Below are 7,841 nucleotides of genomic sequence, written 5' to 3'. Positions count from 1 at the left end.
ATATTTTTTAGCTTACCATATGTTAAATTAATTAATTTTTTTACTTTCAACCCATAGTTTAGCAAACATCATTAGTATTAAAGAAAACAAAAGGTTTCAAGTCAACTAGTTGAAGAGACCTCAATGTCAATATGTCTCCACAATTAATATTATTATCAACATGTTATTACAAGAGAACAAGTGGACTTACAAAAATAACAAAGACATACACCAATAGATGAGAGAAGAAGACATGAATTCCATTGGCCAATAAGATGTGTTATTTTAGGTGATTCAAGATTACGTCATGGATTATATTGGATGAAATTTTGTGTTATGCTAGGTGATCCATGCTAAGGAAGATTACAAATAAAAATCTCTAATTTTTAGATAATATAAAAACTTGACTACAAAATAGATGTTGCAGTGTGCACCAAACACAAAGATTACTAAATAAAATCTACTTTTGCAAAGTAATGTAGAATTTCAATTGTGAAATCGGGTGTTGTAGTGTGCACCAAGATATGATAATACAAAATGGATTTTGTAGTACATCTCCAAGAAAAAATATGATATGAGACTACAAAATGGGTGCTACAATATGCACCAAGAAAAAATTTGATATGGGATTCCAAAATGGATGTAGCAATGGCACCAATCACAAACATCAAGGAGGACTTATATGCCCCTCATTAAAATTTCCACATACTTTCATGTAGATATCGCAAGGAATATTGTGATCCACATCAAGGATAGAAACCTTCACCAACAAGGAGATATCCTTAACAAAAATGCATTCATTTCAAGCTAGGAAGAGGGTATATGCAATGCCCTGCGAGGAACCCCGAAGGAAAACCTACAACAAGGGTGAAACAATTTTTTTAAAAAGTATAAACATCATAAGTGCATTTACACAACATGCATGATAACACAAGTGGAAGACTCACACCAGAATTCCTTAAGGGTTACCAATAAAGAATAAAAACCAAAAGATAAATTCCACAATTAAGGTTAATCCAATAATCCATCATTAACTCAATGATCACAAGAAGCTATAAGAAATAAAAAATTACACCACTGAAAGATTGAAAGGATACAATATAATTCCACTTCAATAAGCATTTACACATATCATAATGGAACTGATAAAAATATCCCATACATAGGATTACATTTCTCTTCCAATACATAGCTTCTCAATATACATATAAGATACAACTTAACCAATAACAAGGTTACAAAAGATCATGATACAATGACCACATAGGTCTCCAAAGATTAATAATCTCCAACATGAGATTATGCATGAGCCACGAACCACAAAAGTGCCTGTGAAGCTGATCCTCGCACGAAGATACGAACAAGAACATCCAATGGGAAGTGACACTACCACCCAACCATGTTATTCCCAAAATGGAATCATTCCACCATGATAGGAGATAGTTGAGGACCCTCAAGCAAGCAAAAGCATGACATGGTCAATAAAACAATACGACTCCATGATAGCACAAACAGACTCCACAATAATCCAGGTGACTCAACATCACAAATACACAAGTGACTTGATAACAAAAACACAAGTGAACCTAAAGAGAGAGTGTCATTGCATAGCTTGATGGTTACCTCGGTAGGCCCTCATAGGTCCCGACTCTCTGTCCTAGTAACCTCTCTCGAACCTCCAGCTCCAACTAAGTCTCATGCGCACCCTTCTAGCCTTTCATGAAGACAAGGTGGTCAATTTTCCATTCCAAGCCTTCTCACTACATTATGAGCCTCAATACAAGCACTCACCTATGCACAAGGTACAATACCTTTATTAATGTTATGAAATACCCACCTAATCAATTAATTAGATTATCACTTATTATCTGACTTTCACTGGGTCGTAATGCCCACCACTTTGGGGGTAGCCCTTGCTCGAAAGCCACTCTCTCAAAGGACAGTAAACATACAAGGTCATTCCCTAAGGACCCTATGGCGAAGCAAACAACCATTACACCACTTTCAGAAACAAGTGGTCAAACAAGGACATACTGACTCTTGGCTAACCATAAGGCGAAGACACTACATGGTTAAGACAATGAAGCCAACATATATCACTTGGTCAAAGGTACCAAATACGCCACCACAGGATGAATGAACCACAGACCAGAAATAACACAATATACACTTGCAAGGACAATTAATTCACTAAGTCTGCACTCAGACAATCTTTGAGAAAATCAGCATCATAAACACTTGTAAAATCATTGATTGAAAATTAAATAAACCACTCTTTCATGACATTAACACCTCGTTCAATTTCCAAATCACTATTCCATCAAGGATAAAATTCACGTCAAATACTCATATGAATAAAAACATGAATTCCCAATAGTCATTTATTTCATTTCCAGATTAGATCCAAATTAACCAATTTGAATTCCTAATTCATGCCTTGATTTCCATAGATAAATTTATTAAACCACATAATAAAAATCACATGAACAATCACCATTTTCATTTAACACTAAAACCACTTAAAATATATTTCATTTTATAAAAATTAACTTCATTTGTCATAGGAATTTGTACCACTTAGGGTACAAGGTTATGCAGAAGGTCGAGAGCAACCTGCATCAGTGCCACTGCTAACACCGCAAGCACTACCTATTGGTAGTACTGCTGCTGACCGGTAGCAGGCCTACCGATCGGTAGTGTTGCTGCCAACCGGTAGCACTACTATTGCCGGTAGTAGCTGCTACCGACTGATAGTACTACTACTGAATGGTAACAGTCCTATCGACTGGTAGTACTACTATAGCATAGTAGTACTCTTGACTGGTAGTACTGCTACTTACGGGCAACAGACACTACCAACCCGCGTGGTGGGACTAGCCCACCATGGGGTAAGGTAAGGTCAACAATAAGCAAATAAAATACATGCCATCCAAAACATTAAAAATCCATACGCCCAAAATCATTTAAACATGAAAATGATTCATTCTTGGTTCATTTCATGAGCGCACATATACATAGTGCCAAATCCAAATTTCAAATGGATATTTACTTGGAAGGTAAATTATGAAATAAAACCCCGCAAGAACCCCAACTCTTGGGCAACAAGATACTAGAAAGCACACAACAAGCTAAATCTAGTTCTTTATTTCCAAATAAAAGAGGTATTTCCAGAAGTTAATTTCCATGAACAAATAACAAACAACAAATAGAGAAATGAACCATTTTTTTATTTTATACAAACATTTGATAAGAGCTTCACAAAATCAACAATATCAGTCATTCTTTCTTCCAATCCATACATTCCACAAGAATCTATAGGCAAATTTACATTTTTAAACAGACATAAAGAAACTGAAATATTCAGATAATCAAATTTAAACACAAGAAGAAATCCTCCAACCTTGAAGCAATAGCAAGCAAAGAGATGAATAATTTCTAGTCTTGCAAGCCAAGTTGAATTTCTCGCTCCTCCAAGAAATTTTCCAGAATTTCTCTCCAAAATTTCTCCTCTTCTCCTTCCTGTGGATTTCAGGAATAGATGGAAAAATATGTTTTAACCTAAACTTTCTAGGTTAAAAGTTTTCCAACCAATCAAATTTGAATATTTAAAAAGTAAAAACAATTAGATTTTCTCTTTTCCAAAAACAATAAAATGCAAAAGTCAAAAATGGAAAAAGGTAAAAGAAAATATTTTTATTTTATTTTCTATTTTCCAAAATACTTTCTTTCAACATAAGCATATATCATTTAAATGGCTAGGAAATTATTTATTTCCTTCCACAAAATATATTAATGTACTTTACACAATGAAATAAGCCATTTAACCATTTAATCTAGCAAATCATTAATTAAATTAAATCAATAATAACAGGGCATAATAATTAACTAATTATGCCAACATAAGATAGCATCATCCATTTAATTAAATAACCATTTTAAATAAATGGAAGCACACAAAACAAAGGATGATCAAATGACGACTCACAAATGACCAAAGTAAAGCATTATGACTCGCATACCAGCTAGATGGGAAAAGACAACCGACTGACAACACTCACACGAGTGTAACTGCGGGTCAAGATAGGGTACAAAACTATCTCCTTCACTCCCATTGGATATATAAGGCACTCTCAAACCTGTGAAACTAGGTGGAGTCGATACCCCATACCTACTCGGTAGTAGTACCTACAATGTCTTGCACCAAAAGAATCTATATGTGCATATATACAAATATTTATATATATACATACACGGCATGCACATCGATGAAGAAGAATCATGACGTTCCTTGACTCACCAGAGTGAGTGAAGGAAAATCATCCCCTTGCATCCCAATACACTTGCAAACACACAACATATAAATAACGCATTGCAATATAAGGTAAAAGTGTTAGTCCATGATAATGATCCATAAAATAACATTAAACATAAGCACTGAAATACTAAATAAAAGCATACACCATACATATAGATAAAGTATGAAATAACATCACATATAATCTAAATCCATATACAATAATGTTCCACTGAACAATCACTAAAGTCAATCAAAACGTACAAAAAGAGGTTGATCAAGGAGGGGTACTATAGCATATCTCTTTAAGAAAGGAAATGATGGTTGTAAAAGAGATATCTCACAAAAAGTGTAAAGGGACACTTATTAGTGATAAATTACAATCAAGAAGGAAGAAGAGATAATTTCCTAAAAATATCTACCTTCGAGGACAAAGGAGGTATATAATTAGGATCCTAAAAATATCTACCTCTGAGGACAAAGGAGATATTTGATTAGGATGACATCTTCAACTACAAGGGAAGGAGATCAAGAATGCATACCTTTCCTATACCTAGGATAGGGGATTCTTGATGAATGATTCCACGCTTTCAATCACCAAAGAGAGATCATATAAAAGATATATGCTTTCAAGAAAAGAAAAGGTCCACAATTATACACAAGAAAGGAAAACCACCACAAAAAGATGAAACTCAATAAGGGGGAATGTGTGGAAAATTGTTCTTGCTGCCCAACACAGAGATAAGAATAAATGAGCTATTATTTTGCTACCCAATTATGATTGCACATAAAATTATATCACCATGAATGATAATGAGCCCCCAAGAGTTAAGCTACAAGTGTCACATAATGAGAAGGAACATAATAGGAAACAAGTGTTATCTATAGGGGACATGGAAAAATTTCCACTCATATCACTTGTCATTTAAACAATACCAAAATAAATAAATTGTTGAATTTTACTCTTCAAAAGTTTGACATGCATTAATATAATGGCCATACATTTGATGATACACACAAGAAAAAAAGTTCATGATTGTTTTTGCTTTTTGTTTCGCTTTCTTTTTTTCCAAGGGAGATAAATCAAGTTGGGTTGAAAAAGATTGAATAGAATATTCTCTTCTATAGATGAAAATTTAGTAGAGAAATACATTGATCTATTAGATAATGGAAGAGGGGATATTAACAAAGGATTAGGTTGGAAACCTAACAACTCTTTAGAAAAGTGTGATGTAGATTTCTTATGATCCTCAATACTTTGTTGAACACAACCTAAACCATGTCCATTGTATCTATGTTAAGAATCAAATATAAATGTTTAACTGTTAGAAGGACAGGGTGCATTCTTAGTTTGTAAAGAGACCCAATCATCATCAAGACATGCATTGGAATAATATTTTGGAATGTATTTAGAATCATATAGGATAAATGAACCACAAGGCTCCTCTAAGACTTCATACTTGGATCGAGGGACCTTATATTCTCCATTAAAGGAAGGGGTAGATTCTGGTGAACCCCAATTATTTTCTAACAAAGCATCATCGAGTAAAGACTATGTTGTAGAAAAAATATAATGTTGAAGAAATATATGTATCCTACTTCATCTTGAATAGAATATAAGGATTAGGATCAGCCTTGGTGTGGATTTCATTGTCATGTATGAATTTGGTTATGTAGTGAAGGTTAAAAGGGAGTGCTTTCAATAGCATGAATCCATGGTCTACCTAGAAGAAGGTTATAATTGAGAGTATCATACATGACATGGATAAGCATGGGTAAATTCATGTGTCCTACTATGATAGGTAATATGATAACACCAAGTGACTCTCTACTAATGTTATCAAAGCCATGAACATAGAGAGAATCAAGTTGAATGAGGGAAGTATCGAGCAATTGATCTTATGTAATAAGTAAATGCTACAAACATTAAGGCCTAATCCATTTTCAATTAAGGTCTAGTCCATTTTCAATTAAGGTACGTCTTATCTGATTTCCATGAATACAAGGTGTGATCATGAGGGGATCATTTTGAACCTCTAAGGAAGGAAATTCATCTTATGAGAATATAATATCATTTGGTCTAATAGGAGGGGAAAGTATCTTAGATAAAGTAGCATGAAGTTGTTCAACATGATTAGGTTCCATATCAAGATGTTGAGGATAGAGAATTTTTTGGATTGTTATCTGTGTGAGACACTATATGATAACTACAATTTTGTGATAGTGTTATTTCATCCTATCTTTTTGAGTGATTTGTTTTTCATAGTTCAAAATGTAGTTGGGAGTTATAGTTGGTTTCTTAGCAATATAAGTTGTTTTTGAGGTTGAGGGACATATTGACAAAGAAAAACAACAATTTAAGGCTTCACATGTTCATTTTTATGATTGGAAAAATTAATAATTTTGACTTGATTAGGGTCTTTGTTATCCAAGGATTCATCTCTAGAAGGAGGAGAATAAAATAAAGTACTAATGATGTCATCCTATTGCTTTGAGATATCTTCATAAGCATGAAAAATATTGGGAGAGGGACAAACATAATTCATCAATATTTCATATCTAGAAGGGAGATATTTCCACTTAATAAAAAGTGAGTATCACTAGGAAAAGTAGCAATAATATCATCTTATTGTGCCAAATTATCCTCATGGGTGAGGTACATTTTTGGAGAAGGATCACCATCATTCCTCAAAGCCTCATCCATAGGAGGGATTTTTTTAAACAAGTGTTAATAATATCTTGTTGCAATAAAATGCTTCATGGTGGGACAAATTTTGACAGAGGGAAAAGCATAGATATGGATAAAAGGAAGAGTTAAGTTATTATCATATGCATAAAATAGAATGTCATGAATGACTTGGATAAAACATGAAATTGAACCAACAAAAAAGGGTAAAAACTTCATTTACCAAATGCACTATGATTAAACAATATACTTATATACCATATTAAGAAACAATAATTTAATCATTTAAGAAATGTTGAACCAATGTATGTAATTAATTTTTGAAATTTTTTATTAAAATTAGAAAATATGCAAGTGTAGAATACATCGGGTTCACCAAAATGGAATGGATGAAAATAAAATTAGAAATCATTTCCAAGCACATTATTTAGGGAACAACCAATTAGGCCCAACTTCAAACACTTGGGAGAGATAGGTACTTGATGATTGATTGTTGTCGATCAATTTGATTGATTGGATATGATTAGAGATTGAAAATAAAATAACTAGAACTAGTTAAATAATGAAAAATTAGCAACATAAATAGAAAAATGTAAAATTAGAAATCATCTAATATGTGCAAAACTAGAAATGAGATGTAGAGAGGAACATGTCTGTAAAATTAGGGCTTAAAATTGCTAGACACTAGAGTTAGGTGCCATAATCCTGATAGGCTTCTAGGTACAAACAGGTGTCAAAGAAAGGCCCCAAAGCCTCCAATCCTCCATCCCTCAAAATTTTAGGTCAACCAGGGTGGATACTAGTGCTAAGCACCATTGTCCTCGAGTTCACCGACACTAAGTGTCATAGTCTTGGAGGACAGTAGCATTAACTACCATAGTC

This window comes from Cryptomeria japonica, chromosome 2 (genome assembly GCF_030272615.1).
Source record: "Cryptomeria japonica chromosome 2, Sugi_1.0, whole genome shotgun sequence".
NCBI lineage: Eukaryota > Viridiplantae > Streptophyta > Pinopsida > Cupressales > Cupressaceae > Cryptomeria > Cryptomeria japonica.
This window is presented reverse-complemented; position numbering follows the sequence as displayed.